We start from the raw sequence: 23,774 nt of genomic DNA, 5'->3' as shown, positions 1-23,774 counted from the left end.
ACTCTTACTTGCTGCATTACCCTGAACAAGTTGTTTAACCTCTGCTTCACCACAAGCCCTCCTGGACTATTCCCCAGCTTTTCAGTTTTGGAGCCGTGATCACATCGGTACTACCATGGCCACTGGAAAGGGTGTGTTAGTCTACTTCTCTTTGCCTCTATTGACCTTTCCTGTAACTTTCCAGTGGAAGATCCTGCTTCCTGGTCACCTCTCCCTCCATACATGTCATCTCCCTGTACTGGAATGTAAGCTCTTTATGTCAGGAGTGATCATTGCTTTTCTATTTGTATCCTCAAATCTTAGCATGATGCTTGGTACATACCGTGTTTCCCCGATAATAAGACCTATCCCGAAAATAAGCCCTCCCCTTACTGTGTAAGATTCCTCTAAAATAAGCCCTCCCCCGAAAATAAGCCCTATTGAGATTGCTACTGTAGAGAAGGTGATCCCCTGCGCTACACACTACGTTATGGTACCCTCTGTATGCACCGTTCCCCCCCCCGGGTGAAACGCACGCTGCGCTCCGAGCTGCATCCAATCAGAGCTGCAGCAGTGAGAGCGTCATCCTGTTCTTCCCCAGTGATTTGCTTGCTGGCGCCATTGAGAGCAGTGCCGTGGAGGAGAGCTGAGGCAGGACAACATAAGCCCTCCCCTGAAAATAAGCCCTCTGGTGTTTTTCTTTCCAAAAAAAATAATAAGGCAGTGTCTTATTATTGGGGAAACACGGTAGTAAGCACCTAATAAATGATTTTTCATTCATTCATTTCATTTCATTCAGTAATTCATAGAAAAACTATATGACAGAACTTTGAATAATTGTAATACTGGAACTTGGTACTGGAGTGCAGATAAGACATTTCTTCTTGGCAGAGAGGTGAACTATGGGGTTAGAGTGTCACATACATTATCAAATATAGACATTTTTCATCAATTATTTTTGCTTAACTATTTTTTGTCACTAGGGAATGTTACAATGGAAGGGGAGGGGGAGAAGATGTTATATCCAGAAAATAATGCCATGTTAAAACAAAGGTATCAATAAATATTTTTTATAAGAAAAACCATATGGATTTCGGTAGCCCAGCTAGAAATTTTGTATATCTAACAAAAATAAATTGTATAAGTACACTTAGTGTTGTTAATTGTAATACGAAGACTACTTAACGGGTATTTCCCCCTATTAAGGATGAAAAAGGAGGCAACTGGTAGACCCTGAGTTCTTGGTTCTCACTTTATCATCCCTCTGTGAGCATTTTGACTTTCTGCATACTAATCGGATAACTAACCAACTGACCACAACCTGGATAAGACATCTTCAGCAAGTGGGTACCTCTTGAATTTTTTTTCAGAAAAAGAAAAAGATTTAATTGAATTAGATAGTACATGCAATGAAGACTTACATGTTTCCAGTCTCATGCAATAATAAATATTTCTCATTAAATCAGCAGAACTTGCAAGGGGCCTGAGGCCTTTGTGACGTGAGGGTTCCTTGATGAGATCCCATATTGCTGTGGTCATGACAGAATTCTATTTGCATCAGAGAAGGAGTCAGACATCTTCTCACTGGAAAGGATGGAAACGTCTGCAGAATTCTGACTTCTATTTACACTGATGAGTCCCCACAGAAGCATCCAGCCTCATCATGGTATTGGCAAATAATTAAGGTATTCATGTCATTTGCTTTCACTGCTTTGGCACCTGATATTGCTTCAGCAATCGACTTTGCATAAAAGGCAACCTTGCTCCTTCCTGGCAAAGGGGCAGCCAAAGTACTTTAAATATCTCCTCTTCTTTTGGCCTTCTCTCCACCTTCCCTTCTCCTTCCCCTCCCTCTTCTGATCAGATCAAAAGAATTCTTTCTCTAGGCCTAAATATACTTTGTGGCTTTGGAACCAATTCTTGTTTGTGTCCTGCTCCACTCTCTGACTTGAAACTTGAACATGGCACTCTTAGAATGACTAGACAAGCAAGCAGGCTGAAAATGCTTGGCTTGTTTCTCTTCAGACACGGTGACGACAGCTAACAGCACTTGAGAGTCCTTGTTCCTATGCCTTAATTGGGGAACTATTCCTTGTATCCTATACTGTGCATTTCTATTGGGAACCGTCATGGATGTTACTGGAGCAGGATCCCTATAGTCCAATTGGACTTGGACCTGGAAAATTAGGTCTGTCCAATTTGCATGCTGTCATCCTGAGTAGGAAGACTTCTATATCTAGGCTCCCTGTTTCTATATTAGACAAGTTGTGGAAAATGGGATGGATAAAATTTTATAGCATGGTCCAGTTCAGTCATGCTCATAAGAAACATGACCCTATTGTAAGAGTTTGTCTTTCTTCCCTCCCTTCCTTTCTTTCTTTTTCTTCTTTCCTTCCTTCCTTCCTTCCTCCCTCCCTCCTTCCTTCCTTCCTTCCTTCCTTCCTTCCTTCCTTCCTTCCTTTCTTTCTTTCTTTCTCTCTTTCTTTCTTTCTTTCTTTCTTTCTTTCTTTCTTTCTTTCTTTCTTTCTTTCTTTCTTTCTTTCTTTCTTTCTTTCTTTCTTTCTTCCTTTCTTCCTTTCTTTCTTCCTTCCTTCCTTTCTTCCTTCTTTCCTTCCTTTCTTCTTTCCTTCTCCCTCTCCCTCTCTGTCTCTGTCTCTCCCCTCTCTCTTTCTCTTTCTCTCTCTGTCTTTCTCCCTTTCCTACAAAACTATAAAGCTTATCCTTAAATATTAACCATGTGAAACCTTTGTTGACCATGCTTAGAGTTTTCCTGATCCAAGCTTCAAAGTAGATGCTAAGCTCTTCTTCATCTTTAGTAGTATACTAAAGCAAAATAGACCAATCAATCATCTTTGCTTTGAGTCTGCAGTCTTCAGATGGCTGATAGTGCCTAGATAGGGATGAAAAACACAACAGTTATAAGACATTGAGAACCCTGTCTTATCACCCTGGTGCAAGAAGATTCTCAAAACATCCATGCTGACCCAGGATTCCAAAACTGTTCCATATAAATCTAATCCCTGAATAGCTGGATTAGAGGTTAATCAATGCCTCACTGACAAAAGCCTGTTATTATATGCCCTCATATTGTCCTCAGGCAGATCTTGTCATTGGACTTAAACCGAAAGTGCATTTGAAAAAAAGATCCTGATCTTCCAGCATCTGTCTGACATAATAGCATTATATTAATTACAATGTTTTAAGGAAATTTTGTGTTATGTGGCTTAGGTTCAAATCATAGCCTTGTCACTATCTGTGTGACCTTGGGAAAGTCATTTAATGTCTCTATTGCTCACTTTTATCACCTATAAAATGAAAATTACAATCGCAGAAACTCAAAATTTGAAGGGAGCTCAAGGGTCATCTAATTTAACCCACAAGTGACTAAGAATTCCCTGCTCCTCATTCTTGAAAAGTAACTATTCAGAATCTATTTGAAAGCTTCTCAGGGATGGGAATTTTGAGAAAGCCCATTCCACCTCTGGGCAACTTGAATTATGAATTAAATGTTCTTACATGAAGCTTAAATCTGCCTTTGCCACTTTCAGTACTCCAAATTCTTTCCTATCAGATCATCTAGGGGAAGTCTGAGCTCCTGTCTCTATGAAAGCTCTCTTCTCTTGGGGGAACATCTCTGGTTTCTCCTGTGGAATAGTCTCCATTTTCAGTACCATTCTTGTTCTCTGAATGAGCTTAAACTTGTCATTGTGTTTTATAAAGGTAGTATCCAGAACTTAACAATCATTCTAGATGTGGTCTCATTGAAGTAGAGTGAAGGAGGGCTTCTGCTTCCCTCATACAGGACAGTATGACTCACAATTCAGCCTAATGATCTCTAGGCTTCTTTCAGATCTGAAACCAATGGAACAAGAAATATTTACGTAATAATTTTCCAGATTAAATTGTTTTCCAAGTTGTCCTGCAGAGTCAATATTTGGTACAAACTTAGAGCATGTAATATTATATTTGAAACAGAATTCATTATCCATTTCTGCTCTGGGCAGTTCTCCAGCCACCACCCCAGATAGACAACTGACTTAATGATTCAGAGAGAAAGGCAAGTTTGGAGTCAGGGTGGAGTTGGGAAAGGAGAAAACATCAGGAATGGGTTATTGGATGTGGTACCTCTGCATGGTGGTACAGTGAATAGAGTGCTGGGCCTAGAATCAGGAAGACTCATCTTTCTAAGTTGAAATCTAGTTTCAGACACTTGTTAGCTGTGTGACCTTGGGCATGTCATTTAACCATGTTTGCTTTGGTTTCCCCATTTGTAAAATAAGCTGGAGAAGGAATGGCAAACCACTCTAGTATCTTTGCCAAGAAAACTCCCAGTGGAATCACAAAGAGTCAGATATGACTGAAATGACTGAACAACAACAACCTCTACATAAGGGTAACTGGTTTTTATCAGGTGACTAGAATACTTTTAACCCATGTATTCTTCTAGATATATGTAGACTGGCTCTGAGTCATGGCATTGACCCATAGTTCAGTCGATAGTGACACAAAGGCTCGGGGGGGAGGGGAGTTTTGGTTCATGAAGCAGCAAATTAAAAGATTCAAAAAAGCAGAAGGAAAATGTGCTTGGCTTTCGGCTATCCATCTTACTTTCTACCATCTTTCTTCTGAAAATTTCCAAAATTATAATCATATCAATGATGGCACATATTATCATAGTCTCAGAATCATAAAAGACCTTAGAGATCATATTGTCCAATTCTGTTATTTTGATGATGAGGAAACCGAAACCCAAAGGAGAGAAGATATTTATTTGAGGTCACACCAATAGTAAATTGCAGAGTCAGGATATGAACCCAAGTCTCTTACTCTACTGTAACAAGCTGCCTATATAAATTCTCATTCCCAATCTCCCTTCACTAGAGGAGGAAAAAAATACTCGTGTTTTTCTGTCTCATATGAGTTGCCTTTCTATATTAAATCACAACTGTGAGTCAGGGAAGGTTCTTTATGTCTGCTTTCTTGTTTTCATTGTTCTGTGGGGCAGGATGATGTGGAGTGTTTCTCTTCTGATGATTCAGCTTTCACTGTTGGAAAGGCAGTTGTATTCCCAGGGGAGTGCTAGAAAGAGAAATGCCATTTCCATGGTGCCTCTGACAAGGGACGCGGTCCTACACTCTGCTATTGTGCTCTTTGATCATGCAAAGTGGGTGTGCAGCAGAAAGAACTCTGGGTTCAGACTCAGGAAACACTGAGTTCAAATCTCTACTCTCAAAACTTACTAGCTAGGAAACTGCAGGCAATTTACTTAACCCCTGTGAACCTCAGTTATTTCATTTGTAAAATAAAAATAGCTTTTGTCAGCAGTGATCTCATAGGGTTATAAAGAGATGTAAATAAAATAAAGGGAGTCAGAAAGACCAGAGTTTGAATTCTTCCTCAGGCTCCTGTTAGCTTTGTGAATTTTCTAGGGGCGGTTAGGTGGTGCAATGAATAGAGTACTGGCCCTGGAGTCAGGAGTTCCTGAATTGAAATCTGGCCTCAGACACTTAACACAAAAAGTAGCTGTGAGACCTTGGGCAAGTCACTTAACCCCAATTGCCCTCCAAAAAAAAAGAAAGAAAAGCTTTGTGACTTTGAGCAAGTCTCTTAAGCTTTCTGCCTCAGTTTCCTCATCTGCAAAAAAGGGATAATAATATGCAACTTGCCTCAAAGAATTGTTTTGAGAATCAAATAAGTTATGTAAAGCACTTTGTAAACCATAAAGCACTATATAAATTCTAGTTATTATATGCATGTCAGTAATTATATAGACTAAACCTTTAATTGAATCCACTTTCTCAGTGGGCTTTCATTATTGATATTAGAATTCAACGATGTCCGCGTTGGTGAAAGATGAGGTTTATCTGAGAGGCATAGATCTTAAAGCTACAGAGCCCTGTGGGACAAGGGGGGCTAGTGGGCGTGATTTGGACCAGCAAAGGATGCTGAAGAGAAGTGATAAGGTTTGAAGGAGGAGAAACAGAAGAGAACAGCGCCATGAGAACCTGGAGAGAAGAGGGAGTCAAGGGAAGAGAGAGACCGTCACCGTCAGAATCTGAAGAAGTCAAGAAGGGCTAAGAAAAGACCATTTATTGGCCTGTTAAGAGACTTAATAACTTGGAGAGAGCAGTTTCAGTTGAATGATGAGGTTAGAAGCCATCATGAGCAAATCACCAATTAAAGAGGAAAACAGAAGGACAAAAGATATAAGAAAAATGATGACGATCTCTAAAGAGACACTTGTCTCTTACTAACAATAGAGTCACTACATTTGAACTCTAATGTCAGAGTTCCCAATATACTACACCAGAAAGTTTACATGATACTGAAGAAAATAAAAATGGGAAGAGATGCTTAATTAGATAGAGTATACACAGAAAGTCTGTGTTGGAGGCAAAGCAATTCTGGTGTCACCAAGGTATTGATTTTCAAGGTTCTTAAAAAAAGTAGAGGCTACCAAAGGCCTGGGAAAGTTCTGAACCTCATTACTGCCTCCAAAAGCAATGGAGAGAATACCAATAAATTGCTGACCCTTATGCCTACTTCCCAATTTCTACATAAGTTTTATGAGATAATTATACTTTTTGCCCCATAATTTAAAAGTTTATTAAATACAAGATATCACTGTACCCATTATTTGTTGATTATTATCTTTTTTTTTTGAGGAAGGTAGGGCAATTGGGGTTAAGTGACTTGTCCAAGGTCACAAGGCTAGTTTGTGTGTGTGTGTGTGTGTGTGTGTTAAGTATCTGAGGCCGGATTTGAACTCAGGTCCTCCTGATGCCAGGGCTAGTGCTCTATTCACTGCACCACCTAGCTGCCCCTGTTGATTATTTTTTTAAAGTATTTGATCTGATAAAGAAATGCTACCTTAAAGACTCTTCCAACAAGATATTTCTCATACATATGCTCAAGTCAGATAAAATTTCTTGAAAGATCTAACAATGATAAATTTTTTAGATGTCACTGTGATTGCCAATATTGAATCAGGCATAAAATAGGGAGACATATATTCACCAAATATATTTGCCACTGTCTTGGAGAATTTCCAGTATAGACTCCATATTAGTGAGGGAGTCCTTAAAAATGGTGGGGCTTTCTAGATGCTCCTGCCTATGGATGGCAATATATTATATCAAGTCTCAATTTCCATGTTTTAATGCCTGCCTTTTAAATGAAGAGCTTCCTAAATGAGGTGATTAAAAAAAGAATTTGGCTTAATGATGAACATGGGAAAAACCAAGTGGATGGAGAATGCCCATTGTCTAGATTGTATGCACAATCACACAGATATAGCATACACCTAGTTCATCAGTATATGCATATATATGTATATACATGTATATATACAAACATATATGTGTATACTTATACACATATATCTGTGTATGTTTATATATAAATATACAAAATTTTATATATGCAATATTTAAATATTTTTATATATGCATCTATCTTAATTGCCTAATCTAAAATATTTTCTTAATCCCATCCTTTTCCACCTTTCTAGACATACACTGCAAATGAAAAATTAGCTTGACCCCGGATTGAAGAAGAAAAAGAGAATGGGCTAGGTTGCTTTTGTGAAATGACCTTGTCAAGCTTCTCCTTGACACATTGGCAACAATATTATGCCAATAACACTGTATATAATCAATCCACAGAATACCGCAGTTGCCAAAGAATTAAAGTTGAGAGTCACACAAAAAGCGATGGAGATTTGCATGGTATGATACATTACACATAAGAAACTGATCAGAAGGATCAGCATCAAGAATGTCATTAGAGAGATGCATGCTCAAAAAAAAAAAAGACAGACATCATGATATAAAAAGAGCGAGAGAGAAACTGCTGGACTACTTATGTGTTTCATTGGTATTCACCCAATGTCAGCTAGTCTAGGAGAAACAAACTCCTATGTTGAGTGGTTCCTCTAAGAAGAATTTATAGGAGGGCATGAACAAAGGTGGCATAATGTTCCCTGGCATGAATAGGTGCTTGTTGTGCTCCTGGAGGGAGTGCTGATGTCAATGAAATCAAAGACTCATTGAAGAAGAAGATATTTTGAGATGGACTATAAAGGGGAGAACCTAGATCAAGTGGCACAAAGGGGAACTTTCATGTACATATTCTCTACATATATACAAACATATATGTGTATACTTATACACATATATCTGTGTATGTTTATATATAAATATACAAAATTTTATATATACAATATTTAAATATTTTTATATATGCATCTATCTTAATTGCCTAATCTAAAATATTTTCTTAATCCCATCCTTTTCCACCTTTCTAGACATACAATGCAGATGAAAAATTAGCTTGTGTATATATGTAGAGAAAGGAAGGGAAGCGACAAGCATTTATTAAGGGTTTACTATGTGCCAGGCACTGTGCTAAGCAATTTGAAAATATCATGTCATTTGACAGACCAAATTATAGATCGATTGATCCATTTAGGAATGCTCAGGAGAGAGAAAGGATTTCCAGAGTTGTTGGACCATGGGAGATAATTTGACAGGGTAGAATGAGGAGGACATTTAAAATTTATGGCATAAGATCAAGGGTAGAAATGTGAAGACTGAATAACAGGAAAATTTGACCAAGTATATTTCAGATAAGCAAATGGGCTGAGTCAAAAAAAAAAAAAGAGTCAAAAGAAATTGGGTCATCTGGTGTCTCCTCATGAAGAATTTTGGGGCAGTATATGAGAATCTTGGATCTGGCTCACTCTGTAATTGGTAACATACAATCACCAACTTATAAAGCATCCTATTGAAAGAGCCTCTGTTCTGGAATTAGTGAACCTGAGTTCCAGTTTTGCCTTGGATGCTTTTACCTGTGTGACTTTGGGCAAGGCACTTAACGTCCCCCAGCCTTCGTAAAAGTGAGGGGATCTTTGTCAGAGCTCTAGATCTGGAGCTCTATAAAAACTTAGACATCATTGAATGGAAACCTTTCATTTGACACTCAAGAGGAAACTGAGACTTTAAATTAAAAGAAATCTTCTTGAAGTAATATATGTCAGTGATGAAGAGGAATTTGAGAAGATAGTCTTGGACCTGAGAAGCCAGAAGGAGGCTATCATTGGCTTGGTATAAGTGATGAAGGTGGGGCCTAAGCCTGGGTTGGAGAGGTGCAGGTGACTGGAATGACTACTAGGAAGGGAGCAGAATGACAGCGGAGAGAGAAACAGAGGTGAGTTAATGGTGACTCCAATGTTTCTTGCTGGTGCTTTTAATAACTTGACCCGACTGATTGCCCTAACTGAAGACACATTCTCCATGAGATCAGAATACAATCTGCACCATTGTTTGATTTTATAAGCTAAACCTGTGTTTGTAATAGGAAACTGAATGTTAGTGACTGTGAGATGAATCACATTAGAACTTGATATGCCTCGTGGAAGGGACTCTTTTAAGGATCACTGGACGAGAACTTTGGTTTCTGAGGCTATGTGTTCAAATTCTACCTCAGACCTTATAAGGACACGAGTCTAAGGACATATTTTTAGCAGAATAACCTGGAGGAATCACATATTGCATGGGACTTAGGGCTGGAAAGAACTTTAGAGGTTATTTAGTCCAACATGTCCCTTTGCCAGAACAGAAAAATGAAAGCCTAGTGAGGTTGAATGAGATGCTCCAGGTCCCACCAGGTGGCAGAGTGGGTATTTGAACTCAGGTCTTCTGATGCCAGAGCCAGAGATCTTTCCATGGTATTGTAATGGAAATGCAAATTTAAAGATCTTCCCTGCCCCTAGGCTAAAGTGCACCTGGAGCCTGGGGTGGGAGGCTTGTTTTTCAGTAGATACTTTTTGATTGGCCTGTGGGTCCAGAAGGTTGGTACATTCTCTGAGCCAGGAGAAGTCTATATAAACCCTGATTTGAGGCTTTGTTTTGGGGCTCACTGTGAGAAGTGTTCTGTGATTTGATCAGATGAGACTCTGGGAAGCTGTTGTTGAGAGCACCCCGGCTTTGGAAAAACCCAGATGTTGATTTGGTATGGGTGTAATGGTTGGACAGTTTGGAAATCTTGTCTACTTGATCTGTTTCTCTGTCTTGATAATTCTGTCTGTATACTCCGAAGTTCAGGGTGGTGATCTTTTTCCCCTGAACTAGGTAAACAATACATATTTGACATTAAAGTAAGCTTGTTAACCCATTTTGCGTTGCTTTCCTTTAACAAAGCAGATCTAAGAACCTGTGTTGGCAGACACCCTGGGGACGCTGGGGTGCTTGCTGCTACAGGTACTGTGTACTTAACCCATCCATCAGACTACAGTTTGGGATTAGAGAAGAATATAATGACTCTATCTCTGATGCCAAAAGAGAAAAGCTGCTTTATGAATGAGGACAATAGTCATCAACAAGGCAGGACATGGGAAGGAAGACAGACCCTACTATTGTTTTCTCTCAGCAATGACGGTGGCTTGGTCACATCTCCCTCATCATCTGCAATCGCACCATTGCTGCAAAGTCATTAGCAGGGCGTACTTCTGCTGTTTCTCTTTCATCCTCTTAACTTTGACAAGTCCAACCTGTATCAAGATATCTTTTAAAATTGCCTCGACTAGAATCCCACAAAGGATGTTAAAAAAAAAAACGTCATGGTCTAACCCAGAGGTGGGGAACCTATGGCTTTGAGGCCACATATGGCCCTCTAGGTCCTCAAGTGCAACCCTTCGACTGAATTCAAAGACTTAGAGGGCTGCCTACTTGTGGCCTGCAGGCTGCAGGCTCCCCACTCCTGACTCAGTTCAGTACTCCACATTGTTGTTGTTCAGGTCGTATCTGGCTCGAGTAACTGGAAAACATTTAAAGAATCTTAATGTTATAGTTCTATTTTCCTTTGACTTTTCTGAGGGTTTATGGAATTCATAATTATTTATGAAACCATTAGACTAACTGCCTGGGGAGTAATATGGAAAGTAAACACAATGAATGACTTTTCATCTAATTCAATTCAATTTAAGAATATTTGTTAAATGCAGATTTATCCAGCAAGAGAATAGGGACATGGAGATGAAAAATGACAGTTCCTGACCTTAGATGGAGTGTAGTCTAATAGAATTTCTATGGATTATATATGAATAAGTATAATCTGAGGCAGAGAAAGACAAAGAAATGGAGAGAGACACAGAGAGAGAGAGAGAGACAGAGAGACAGAGACAGAGACAGAGAGAGACAGAGAGAGATTTAGAAGATGAAAACATCCTTGTCACCTGAGGGGCAGAGGGGGATCATCAATAATTATGTGGAGAAGATGGCTCCATAATCTGTATGAAGAAAGGATTCCAATGGGCACAGGTAAGAAGGGTATACGCTTCAAACACAGGAGGATGTTCTATGTGAATATAAGGAGGAAGAAGAGAGAGGTTGATATTAAAGAACAGTCAGGTGGAGAAATACTTTGTAACTTCTTGACAAAATGCTGTAAATACCTCTTTGCACAAGTCAATTGATGTTAATAGATTAAATGATAGTGAGACACTAATCACTAAATCAATTAATATAGGAAAGGTACTAACTGTAACTGGTAATTGGTATTTGGAAGAACACATGGGAATGAGGATTCAAGCTTATAACTTCTGAAAGACTCCACCCCCCCACCCCTTCAGGGTTACTTCTAGAACATTAGGGAAGATACAGCTCAACACCTTCTGGGGACTAGATTTGCTAGTGTGAGTGTGAGTGTGAGTTGAGATAAGGGCTCCCCAAGTTTATAGAGATAACAAGTGCATTTTTGTTTAGCCCAAATGATGACTTGTTTTTGAAGGAGGTAAGTCTGGATTTTCAGCAAGACAGCAAGCTCTTTGGCATCAGAACTTTGACCTGAATATATTCTGAAGACCAAAACTTTTCCTATAGAAATATGGGTACATACAGGGAATGTGTGGGACTAAAGCACTTGAGAGTGCCTCATCTCAAGATGTTGAGAATGAACACTAAGACATTTTAGAATGTAATCTATTCATAACTGAAAAACTGAGTCAGCCAGTGACCAAAGAGAAAAGCTCTGGGAGATTAGGAGGTCTGAATTACACAGCTGTTATGTGGTTTCCATTTTATGCTTCTCTAAAATGGGTTTATGAAAAAAAATTAAGAAAATGAGTTTATAAACCCATTGCTCAAGATTCAAACTTGGTTTGTAGATTTTCAATATTGTCTGATGTTCTTATTACTACTATGTTATTATTGCTAATAATAAAGAAAAGGAAGCTCTTTGATCTGGGCATATTTAGATGATTTTTAAGCATAACTAAGAAAACATAATGATTATTTTCAGTTTGAGAGGTAACTCACCCCATTTGCAAGGTTCTGAACTCATGTCAGTAGATGACTAAGTGTAATAGAGTGAGACTGATCTGGGACTGCATTTGTCTTAAAGTTGCAGCTTCAGAGATTTTTCTGTCAATCAAGACTTATACTACAAGAATTAAGCTCTAATTGTAGAATTTTAGTTATCAACCCCTGAAATCAGTGCTCCTGATGACATGGATAGCTGCATATTCATGAAAGTTAGTCCTGTTACCATTAATTTCACACCTTACCTCACCTTTTTTATATTTGAATCTGGTGTTTATCTGCCATGACTCCATTTTTCTTCCTTTTTTCTCCTTCAATATTATGAAACACCTTTCTTTCAAATTTTCTGCTTAGTTTTTTATGCATTTTCATAATAGCTCCTGGCTGGTCTCCCCCTTCAGAGAAGTACAACTGGTCTACTAATGACGAACTCTATTTCAGGCTAGGGTCTCCTAATACCTAGGCATCACTTAGCTTGCCAAAGTAATGATCCTAATGAACAGTTCTGGTCATGTCACTACCCAGCTCAAAGCCTTTGATGACTCCACATTGCCCATGGGATAAAGGAAAATCTACATATATAGTGTGGCATTTAAGATTTTCCACAGTCTGACTCCAACCTGCTTTTGCATACTTATCACACAAACTTCCTTCATCTACTTTATGGCCCAGACCAACTCAGCAATTATCATTTCCAGAATATGGTCTATACTTTCCTCTTTTTGCTACCTAGTTCTAGAATGTCCTGCCTATTCTTCAAAGTCCAGTTCCAAAGACAACTCTTCAAAGAAGCTTTCACTGATCTCTTAAGCTGTAGTGATTTTTCCCTCTTTGAAATCTCATTGAACTTTGTAGCACACCCTGGCTTGAATTGTAGGAAGCATAATTCCCTGTTAAGATTGTAAACTACTCGAGGGCAAGGATGGGTATCTTATCAGAATCTTTCTATCTTCCTTAGGGTCTGTCAGTCACCACATTCCAATAAATGCTTACTGAGTTGAATTGAGTGGTGGTTGAATTGAGAGCTGGGAGCTTTTAGTAGTGTGGTCTGAGACAAACATTACTGTTCTCTGTTGGCTCCTGTTCTGAATTTAGTAGTGTTCACAGAGTTATCCAAAGAAAAGATATGACAAACTCCATTCTCTCCTCAGGATGTAGTCCAAACTAGACCTGAGGTTGATATATTTCAGATGGGGGTAAGTCCACAAAGACTAATGAAATCAGTGAAGTTTGTTCTTGGCATTCTCCTGATTCCTTTTCACTTCTCTCCCTATAGAGAGGGGCCTATGTCTCCTTATGACTGGTCCTTGCTCTCAGCTAGCTATTACTTTTGAAAAGCATCTGGTCAATGTAGCCTTTTCTTGGGGAAAATTAGTATTTCATAGGGGATTCCTGTAAGTAACCTGTGGTAGAGCCTTCTGAGCTCATATTGGTCTGATCAGCCACAGTCAGACACCCAGAAGATGAGGTACAGGCTCTGGGAACCCCTTGAGCTCTCCTTGAATCTTCCCACTGTACGGCATTTGCCTGAGACCATTAAGTCTTTCTTTTTTTTTTTTTTTGGAGGGCCATTGGGGTTAAGTAACTTGCCCAAGGTCACATGGCTAGATGTTTTTGTGTGTGTTAAGTGTCTGAGGCTGGATCCAAACTCAGGTCCTCCTGATTCCAGGGCCGGAGCTTTACCCACTGTGCCACCTAGCCACCCCCTGACCATAAGACTTTCATTGTGACTCTGCCCAAACCTTTGCTACTAGCTTGGCCCTCCATTATTCAGCTAGCCCCCCACCCTTGATCCTCCCCAAATATCTATACCCAAATCAACTGTTATACCCTTGAACTGGCCTAGCCCACCATAGTCTGTTGGCTCCAGGTAGCCTCCAGCAACTTCCCACCCTTAATCACTCATTTACTGGAGTCTGATCTCATTGACTCCTCCTAAAGAGCCTCCCCAAACTCATTACTGGAGTCTGACCTCATCTGATTCCTCCTGAAGACCCCTCCCTAAACTCATCCTCTAGACCACCCCTAGATTCTTCCCACAATCTTTCTGTATATAAGACCCCATCTTGCCTCCCTGTGGTGTGAGAGCACTATAGAATTTTCTAGCCTCCATGAGGGACTTCATTCTGTGACAGATGATACTGTCCTGCTTGCCCAATGCAAGTGTCACAGATACCGAGGCTGCCTAAGAATCTACCCAATATGGCAAACTTTTAATAAACTTTACTTTCTTTGGCTAAGAGAAGACTTGAGTCGAATTCATTGGACAGGATCCGGTGTGTTGGTATTCTGGGGTCTCACGTACCCCCAGCATAAACCTCATCATTTTATGATGACCTTCTTCATTGAAACTTGCCTCTGGCATCGTGATGTCATTTTGGTTCTCTTCAATAACAAAGGAAAACAACCTGAAAGCAAAAAGGAAAGTTTTTGAAGTAAAAAAACAAAAACAAAAACTGCACTGTATCTTACAATATAGTTGTTGTTCAATCATTTTTCAGTTGTGTCTGACTTTTTGTGACCCTATTTAGGATTCTCTTGGCAAAGATGCTGAGTAGTTTGCCATTTTCTTCTCCAGCTCATTTTACAAATGAGGAAACTGAGGCAAACAGGGTTAAATGACTTACCTAGGGTCACACAGCTAGTAAGTGTCTGAGGGTGGATTTGGACTCAAGTCTTCCTTAGTCCAGGGTCAGTACTCTATTCACTGCACTACCTACCTACCCTTACAATGTAGTAGGCACTTAATAAATGCTGATTGATCTATAAATCAATTGATTAATTGAATTTCAGTTAAGATAAAGGTCCCTGAGGGAGCTGTTTTGGCCAGGATAACTTCCTGGCTGACCATACATCATGCCATGTCAGTAGACACCTAATCAATCTGCTTACTCCAGAGGTCAGTCCTGATTTTAAATTCATTATTTAATATAGAATCAAATAGGGACTCAATAATGTCATCATTCATAAAAAAAATTGTTGCCGTTCAGTCACTTTTCAGTTGTGTTCAACTCTTGTGACCACATTTGGGGTTTTCTTGGCAAATATTCTAATCTACTTCTACCTTGGAATTCACATCTGGGGAGTACCCTCTGCCCCTGCAGCCCCTTCCTAGTATCTCCATTTAAGGAGGGCACCCAGGCCAGCCATCTTTGCATTTCCCACTCCTACAGACTTCTCAGGCATACAGTTGGTACCTTCTCTTCCCCTCCCTCCCTTTTCATATTTCTTTTTTAGGCTATCTTCCCATTAGAATGTAAGCTCCTTGAGGTCAGGGCTGTCCTACTTTTTGCTTATATTTGTACTCCTAACACTTAACAGAGTGCCTAGCATACAGTAAACACTTAATAAATTCTCATTGACTGACTTGGTGATTGGTTTTCCTGACTCCAGGTCCAGCCTACTGTCCATTGTAATACGTAGCTGCCTCTGCCTCACATAACTAAGATTCTTTGCAAACCAGTCCTTTATGGTATGTCAGGAGAATATTAAAAAAGAGAATACTAAGAAATTGAAGGTTAGAAGAAGGAAGGAAGGAAGGAAGGAAGGAAGGAAGGAAGGAAGGAAGGAAGGAAGGAAGGAAGGAAGGAAGGAAGGAAAGAAGGAAGAAAGGAAGGAAAAAGGAAGTAAAAAAAGAAAAAAAAAAGGAAAGGAAAAAGCATTTCTTGAGTACTTATGATGTCCAAAACACTGAGCTAAGTGTTGGATATACAAGTAGAAAAGTAAGACAATATATGAGCTTAAGTAGCTCACAGCTGGTCAACAGTTTTTGCTTGTGGTGATGAGAAAGACGGCGCCTCTCTCCACAATGATTTCTTTCCTTAATGATGGCTGTGGGGGCTGGTCTGGAAGCAGGTCTGGTAGTTTGCGGGGCACTTCTTTTACCAAAGCTCTTGGGTTTGGAGTCCTAGGATGAGCCCATCAGGGTTTAGAGAGAGATGGTAGTTAGGGTGGTGGTGCTTTAACTTGCCTGGCACACACTGCCTCCTGCCTCTCCCCAGGTTGCTTAGGCTAGGCTGCTTTGAGTAGACAGTGACGACATGGAAAGCACAGGCTCTAGGTTTCCAGAATGCATGAAACTTTTTCTTACGTCCTTTAAGCAAGTTGGACACATTTCATTTCATTCTTTCTCCATGCTGTACAGCATAGGAAACTTTGATATCATGAAAATATATTTATAAATGGGGACTTTCACAGTCAGACCCAGAACTCTCTTATTGCAATCTTTCCTGTTACAAATCTCATTTAAAACTTAGATGGAAAAAACGTGAACCAGATAGCCCAAACATCTCAACTTGGAAATGACTTCTTTATTTATTTTACTATTTATTTAAAAATGAAAGACCAAATTCATGGAAGGGAGAGATGAATGGCATTGGTCGGAAGCCAGTGTTCTACCACATAGCTCGCATTCCCTCTATCTTGTTGCCTTGGCCTCCTCAGAGCTCAGTTTGTCTGAAGAGCTAAGTTGTATGAGTAAATCTTTTTAATCCTTTGCTTTGATTATGTTATCACCTTCTCACAAATCTACCAGGCACTCATTACCTTCAAAGTTACACCAATGTACTCCTTTTCTGTTTATATCCTTTATCATTGTATTCTATTCTTTCCCTATGCATTAGACTCTAAAAAAACACTTAATTTTGTACCTAATGACCTTACTGCTTATTAATGTGCATTGTGATTTTCTATATTTACACCTCACCTTGTCCAAAGCCAGCAAATTTCATGAGGGCAAGGTCCATCTTATTTGAGCCTTGTGTAGCTTATATATGTTTTGTCTGAACCTAATTAAAATAAATGCCTGTTACATTTCTTCTCTGGCCAGCCCCTAATTGCTAAAGCAGGCACAACTCTCCCTGACTTTATTTCTTTTGCTGGCTATTCCTCTACACTGCCTTGTAATGACTCCCTTTTATAGTAATCAATAGGTGTTCAATCAATGCTCAGTAATTGATTGTTAGATTTAAACTATTTCTTTCTTGTTGGAACTCAGATTTCTATTTCCTTTAAAAGAAAAAGGCATTGATTCCCAAAGGGATCATACAAATGGGAAAAGGGCCCATATGTACAAAAATATTTATAGCAGCTCTTTGTGGTGGCAAAGAATTGGAAATCAAGGGGATGCCCATCAATTGGGGAATGGCTGAACAAGCTGTGCTATAGGAATGTAATGGGATACTATTGTGATATAAGAAAGGAGGAGCGACGGACTTCATAATAACCTGGAGAGACTTAAATAAACTGATAATGAGTGAGGAGAGCAGAACTAGGAGAACTTTGTATACAATTACAGTCACATCATATGTTTGACGACTAACTTTGCTTTACTGGGCTCCCCTCAGCAATGCAAGGTTATAAGAAACTCCAAAGGACTCATGATGGAAAGAGATATCCACATCCAGAGAAAGAATTATGGAGTCTGAATGCAGACTGAAGCAAACTACCTGCTCTCTCTTTTGTTTCGTTTCATTTTGTTTCCTCTTCCTCTTTCATTCCATTGCTTATAATTCTTCTTTTCAATTTGACTAATGTTTAACATGAAGCTACATTTAGAACCTATATTAGATTGCATGCTGCCATGGTGGGGGGAAGGTGAGGGAGAGGGAGGGGGAGAAAATTTGGAACTCAAAAACTAATAGAACTGAATGTTGTAAACTAATGGTAAATAAATTTTTTTAAAAGGCATTGGAAAACAAAGATAAATTTAAGGCACTCTTGTGTTCCTTACTAGGCATAATGTAAGTATTTGAACAGTAAGGGAAACTGATCCAAGCAAATAGTAGTAAATGTAAACTAACCTACCTTTACTTAACAGACACACAAATTTTCATTGTTAAATTACACCCTGAGTTATAATCTCCTCTTGGCATCCCTATACCAAAGGATCTTTTGAGAATTAAGACTAATCTTGAATCTTTGTCTCTTTTCCTGGGTCACTATTGCTTTTTTCCTACTTAGTCTTTGAAATCTCACTTTATTGATATAATGGAAAGATTTGGGTTCAAATCCTCCCTCTGATTCTTACTAAATGTGTAATTTTGGGCAACTCACTTAACCTCCCAGGCCTCAATTTCTCCAGTTTTAGAACGAGAAATTTAAATTAGATTGCCTGTGAGGTCCCTGACAATTCTAGTCGCATGATCCTTATTGCAATAGATAGGTTCATATAAAAATTTTATTTAAAATTAACTTTTGTTAATAGAATCATATTTCCTTATTGACTTACATTATCAATTCATAGAAGCTTTTTCTTCATTTCCATTGTTCGTAGATTAGATTGAATAGATTAGTGTCAGAAAAAAAAATATTTCTATCATACACCAGCCTCTCTTCTAAGAAGTTAATTTATTTGGCAAGCAACACTTAAATGCACTGTGGGGATTAGCAAAAATTAAAGAATTCTTATGACAATTGTTGTATACTATTGTTGTGAAAAGGATAGAGAGAAGTGGGCTAGACCAGTGCTGTAAAACTTAAAAAGAAAGGGGGCCACTGACTGATACACAAGAATTTCCGCAGCAGACACATTGACTTAGAAAACCACATATTAACTTTATCTATGTTCTACTACATTTGTATTTATTTTCTTATATGTTACCCAATCACAATCTTCTTTACAAAAAGGTCAGCAGTGCAGTGGGTTGCTTGTTTGATATTTCTAGTCTAGACAATAATGCAGTTAGGTGGATCCAAAAATTACTTGAATGGCTAGACCCCAAGAGAAGATATCAATCATTTAATGTCAGCTTTGATGATGGTTGAGAGTTGAAGAACCTCAAATATCTGTGCTTAACTCTATGCTGCATTTTATCAGACCCTAATAAAGACCTAGATACTATGCTCACCACATTTCAGATGACCCAAAACTGAGAAGGAAAAGCTAATCCACTGGATGATGGTGCCAAAAGTTCTTGACAAGCTAGAGTATCAGACTGAATCTAATATGAGTAAATTGAATAGGAATAAAAGGAAAGTCTTGCACTTGGGTAAAAAAAAACCCAACTTCACAAGTACATTATGGGAGACATATGGCTAGAGCTGAAAAGAAGTCAGGGGGTTTCAGTGGACTGAAAACTTAATCTTTGTGTCAGCTATGTGATATGACAGACAAAAAAAATGCTTGTTGGATTTTAGGCTGCATCAAAAGTGGCCTACTATCCAGGAATAGGATAGACCTGCTGAGCTCTGTCCTGGATCACGCTTTCAGTGGAGTGATTATTTTCATTTCTGCATGCTGTATTTTAAGAAGGGAGGGAGTTAATAAACTGGAGAGCATTTGGAGAAGGGCAATGAGGAGGGTCTAGAACTTCAACGCCATGTTATATGGTTGGTCTAGGAGTGTGAAGATTTGGTGGAAATGGAAATGATCATCATCTTCAAGGCTGAAGTTAGTACTAGGTCACCCAGGGCATTCTGGGTCATTCGCCAGTTGTTTTGAGCAGCTCTGCCACACTCAAATCCAATTCACACCAAGTCAAGACGTCCTCCTCATGATGTCATTGGTTCTCCTTGAGAACAAAGGATGAAAAACAACAACAACGAGAGTAAATGGGTGGAAGTTTCCACAAGGCCAATTTTGGCCCAATATTAGGGAAAAAAGGCTATTCCTAATGATAGATTAGATCTATCCAGAAGTGGAATGGGCTGCCTGGGGCAGGTGGAGGTTCCCCATTAAGAGAATTCTTCAAACAAAGACCAGATGCTCCCTTGTCAGAGGCATTTTAGGGGGAACTCTTGATCAGGTATGGGTTGTATTAAAGGGAGAGAAGATGCTGGTATTGTTCTATTTATTTTCTGTGGAACATGTAACCAAGGCTAACAAATTGCTCCATAATTAATTCTTCCAGCAGAGGAAGCAGCTCTATAAAGAAGGTCCCAGGGCTGTAAATATAGCAGGGCAATTGGGGCTTTGCCCCAAAGTGGAAGATTTAAAGGGAAAGTGAGAGAGGACCAGTGATTGCTTTCTAGGGAAGAAGGCAGGGACAGGGCCTAGGGGTATAGTTGTGGGGTGGAGCTGTGACAAGGAGGAGCTGGTGACTGGACCAGGAGAGTGGAAGCTTCTCCCAAAGAGGTTTCTAGGTCTTGACCTGTCCCAGGGGTAGAGGGGAAGTCCAGGCCCTGGCCCAAAGAGAAGATTCCTTCAAGGTTTACAAGGGTAGTAGTCATTTTTGCCTTGCATCCTGGAAAGAGAGGAAAGCCCAAGAAACAACAGCAGGCTGGGAGTTTTCCCTGCTCTCATCCATGACTAGCTTTGAAAGAGACTGGGGAAGGCAGGGAAAAGGAATTGGCAGTTCCACCATTGAGGGAGAAACTATGCCCAGATCCTGAGGAACTTGACTTTCCCAAACTTTCTTCAGGTCTAGGAGTTGTATGTGGAGGCAAGGAAGGGGACAGTTTGAAAGTGTTTTAGGCTGCCCTGTGAAAGAGGGGAAAGGGCTGCTAGGTGGCAAAGTGAATAGAGCACCAGCCCTGGAGTCAGGAGGACCTGAACTCAGATCTGACCTCAGACACTTAACACAAAGCCATGTGACCTTGGGCAAGTCACTTAACCCCAATTGCCATCCAAAAAAAAAGAGAAAGAGGGGAGCCTTTCAGGGATCCCAGAGCCCTTGTAGGGACTGACATATCCTGGGGAGTAGGAAATGCTTCTTTAGGCCTGGGACCTCCCTGGTCCCTTTTATCCCAAATGGGAAGTTTGAGAGCCTGGGAGGGGTTTGAGGGCCTGCTGGAAGGCCATGCCTTGTTGGAAATATCTGTACCTTCCCCCATTCCTAGGATTTTTTTCCCCTTGAAATTTTGCCTTCTCAAGCCACCAAAATTTGAGAAAGGAAGGAGTGGGGGTGGGAGTGATGGTGAACTTGAAGGCTAGGGTGTACCTAGAAAGAATTAGAGTTCCCTTCCATCTTAGCTTCTTTTCCTAAATCATAAGACTAGAGATCAATGCTCTGGAAGGGTCTGTCTTTCCATGATAATTAAAATTTTCAACAATTTAGTTGAATAAGCATAGGACCAGGCTCTGGGAAAACTGATTTCTAGTCTTCTCTGCCATTTACTCTGGATTTCTGTTTCCTCCCTGTAAAATGAGGAACTTGTACCAGGTGGTTTCTAAGGTCTGTTCCAACTACCCCATTTATAAGATTTGTGTTCCATTTCATTCCATCAGAGCTCAGTCTTAGTTTGGTAAAGTCTTGAATGAGCCTTCCTTTGTGACCCTGGGTGAGTCACTTCCTATCTCTGTGGATTATGTTTTCTCTGCTTTAAAACAATCAAGGCACTGGACTTCATGACCCTTAGGGTCCCTTTCATCTTAATCATGATTCTTTATGAGTTGGGAGGTTAGTTTCAATCTCTTTTCCAGCCCCCTCCTCCCAAGTATCTGTCAACTAGAAGAACAATTTATATAATGACAACAATATTGTAAAGACAGACAACTTTGAAAGACTTAGAAACTCTGATCGACATAATTACCAACCACAATTACAGAGTACTCATAATAAAACATGGTACCCACCTCCATAAAGAGAGGTGATGAACTCAAGAATGCAGATTGAGGGTTATGTTTTGTTTTTGTTTTTATTATATTTTTGAACAAAACCAATGACATATATATATATATATATATATATATATATATATATATATACATGTAATGGATTTTGTTTTTCTTGCTTTCTCAATGTGGAGAATACTACAGAGAGGTGTGAGAGAGAGAATTCAGACCTGATAATAAAATAAAATTTAATTTATAGAAACAAAATGGTGGGAGGGGAGGGAGAAAAAAAGTACATAGAAGAGAACAAAAGAAAACTTAGAGGGAAGCATAGTAAAGCAGGGTAGCTTTGAAAATGATGCATAGGTTTACTTACACAATTTTTCAAAAACAAAGAGTGTGAAATGGAAATTCATCGTTTTATATAGAATAATCTTTTTATGTTTTGCTGTGTACATGGAAATGTCCTTTTTGTCCTTTTTGTATTTAAGTTCAAAATGAATGAAAATTTAAAAAACCAAAAAATTGGGCAATTAAGAAGGCATTTTCTAATTTGATACAATACTATTCTATTCCTAACCCCAAATAATTAAACCTCCTGTACATTAAATGTGAAGAAAAACTGACCTTAATATCCATAATAATCAGTTTAAACTGATTAAACCAAGAATAATCAATTTAAACAGGAAACAATCAAATGGCTGGATTTCATGGTAGATGGGATGGTATAGGACCTCCAGCAGAGGCCTTGGGGTGTCAAAGTGTGTCTGCCTACTCAGAAGTGATGGAAGCAACCACTTCCTCTAACTGAGGGTGCCTTTCTTACAGATTATCCCAGGTGCAAAAAACTCCTAGGTTTGGCTCTATATGCTCCTAGTTCCAAGGTGTTTTGTCCTTCCCCTTACTATGTATGAGAGACTCTGGGACGTGTTATTTAAAAAGGGCATTCCATAGGAAATTGTACATCTTTCTGTCTTCCTCTAAAACTATAAACTCTAGATTTAGATACACAAGAAGCAGACTGTTCTACAGAAAGGAATAATTCACATAAAGAATGTTGCTTGTTTTAATTTTGATTGACTCTATACAGAGACTCCCCTTCCCCTCAACAAAATGTTTGTATATGTGTGCATCCATAAACATCCATAGAATTTCACAGTGAAATTGAAGGAGACCTTCTAGGTCCTCTTGTCCAGCTTCTTTACAGAATCCCATGACAAAGGACTCACTATTTTGTAAGACAGCACCTTTCAATTTTTGAAATCTCTGCTTGTGAGAAAGGGCAGCTAGGTGGCAAAGTGGGTAGAATACTGGGCTTGGAATCAGGAGGCTTCATCTTTCTGAGTTGAAATTTGACTTCAGATACTTACTAGATGTGTGACTCTGGACAAGTCACTTAACCCTATTTGCCTCAGTTCTTCATTTGTAAAATGAGCTGGAAAAGGAAATGGTAAACTACTGTTTGTTACCTTTGCTAAGAAAACCCCAAAAGAAGTCACAGAGAATCAGATGTGACTGAAAAAACTCAACAACAAAATTTCTAGAAAGTTCTTTCTTAAACTGAGTCAAAAACTTTTCTTCCTGAAATTTTCACCTTTTCCTCTTCTGTCCTAGTTTTCCCTGCTCAAACAACACAGACTGTCTACTCCTTCTCCATGTGCCAACCTTTTATGTATCTGAAGACAAATAAATCTTCCCTTCTCCAAGTGGAGCATTTGGCAACTTCAGTGATTTCTCTTGCAGCAGTTTTCCCCAGACCTCCCCCACTATTCTCATCACCCACTTGGGAGGGCTGTCTTGTTGGTTAATGGCCTTTTTGAAGGTGAGGCACAGATATGATCCATCAGCCTAGAACAAGAACTGGGGAGGGCAGAGTCCACTGGGATTCCTCTTGGTCTGGACACTCCACATAGATCAACATAGGCTATGATCACATTAGCTTTGTAAGTAGTTATATTATATTGCTTGCTCATTCTGAGTCAACT

General features: G+C 39.4%; 1 long non-coding RNA gene across 2 annotated transcripts in view; it reads right to left on the bottom strand.

Moving 5' to 3' along the window:
• Positions 1 to 1,000: 1,000 nt before the first annotated feature.
• Positions 1,001 to 23,774, bottom strand: part of LOC138153784 (uncharacterized) — a 49,045-nt gene continuing 26,271 nt past the window's right edge. Inside the window, exons 2-4 of one of the 2 annotated variants that reach the window (XR_011166452.1) lie at positions 14,524 to 14,704; positions 11,213 to 11,334; positions 1,001 to 2,869 (exon numbers count right to left, since the gene is read on the bottom strand). This is a non-coding gene — a long non-coding RNA (uncharacterized lncRNA). The remainder of the gene's footprint in view (positions 2,870 to 11,212; positions 11,335 to 14,523; positions 14,705 to 23,774) is intronic. The other variant, XR_011166451.1, reaches the window with a different exon arrangement.

Source organism: Petaurus breviceps, unplaced genomic scaffold (genome assembly GCF_028583685.1).
Source record: "Petaurus breviceps papuanus isolate PSGF00001 unplaced genomic scaffold, PetGlider_PUasm1.0 151, whole genome shotgun sequence".
In the NCBI taxonomy this organism is placed as follows: domain Eukaryota; kingdom Metazoa; phylum Chordata; class Mammalia; order Diprotodontia; family Petauridae; genus Petaurus; species Petaurus breviceps.
Note: the sequence above shows the minus strand (reverse complement) of the source record. Positions and strands in the feature narration are given on the sequence as shown.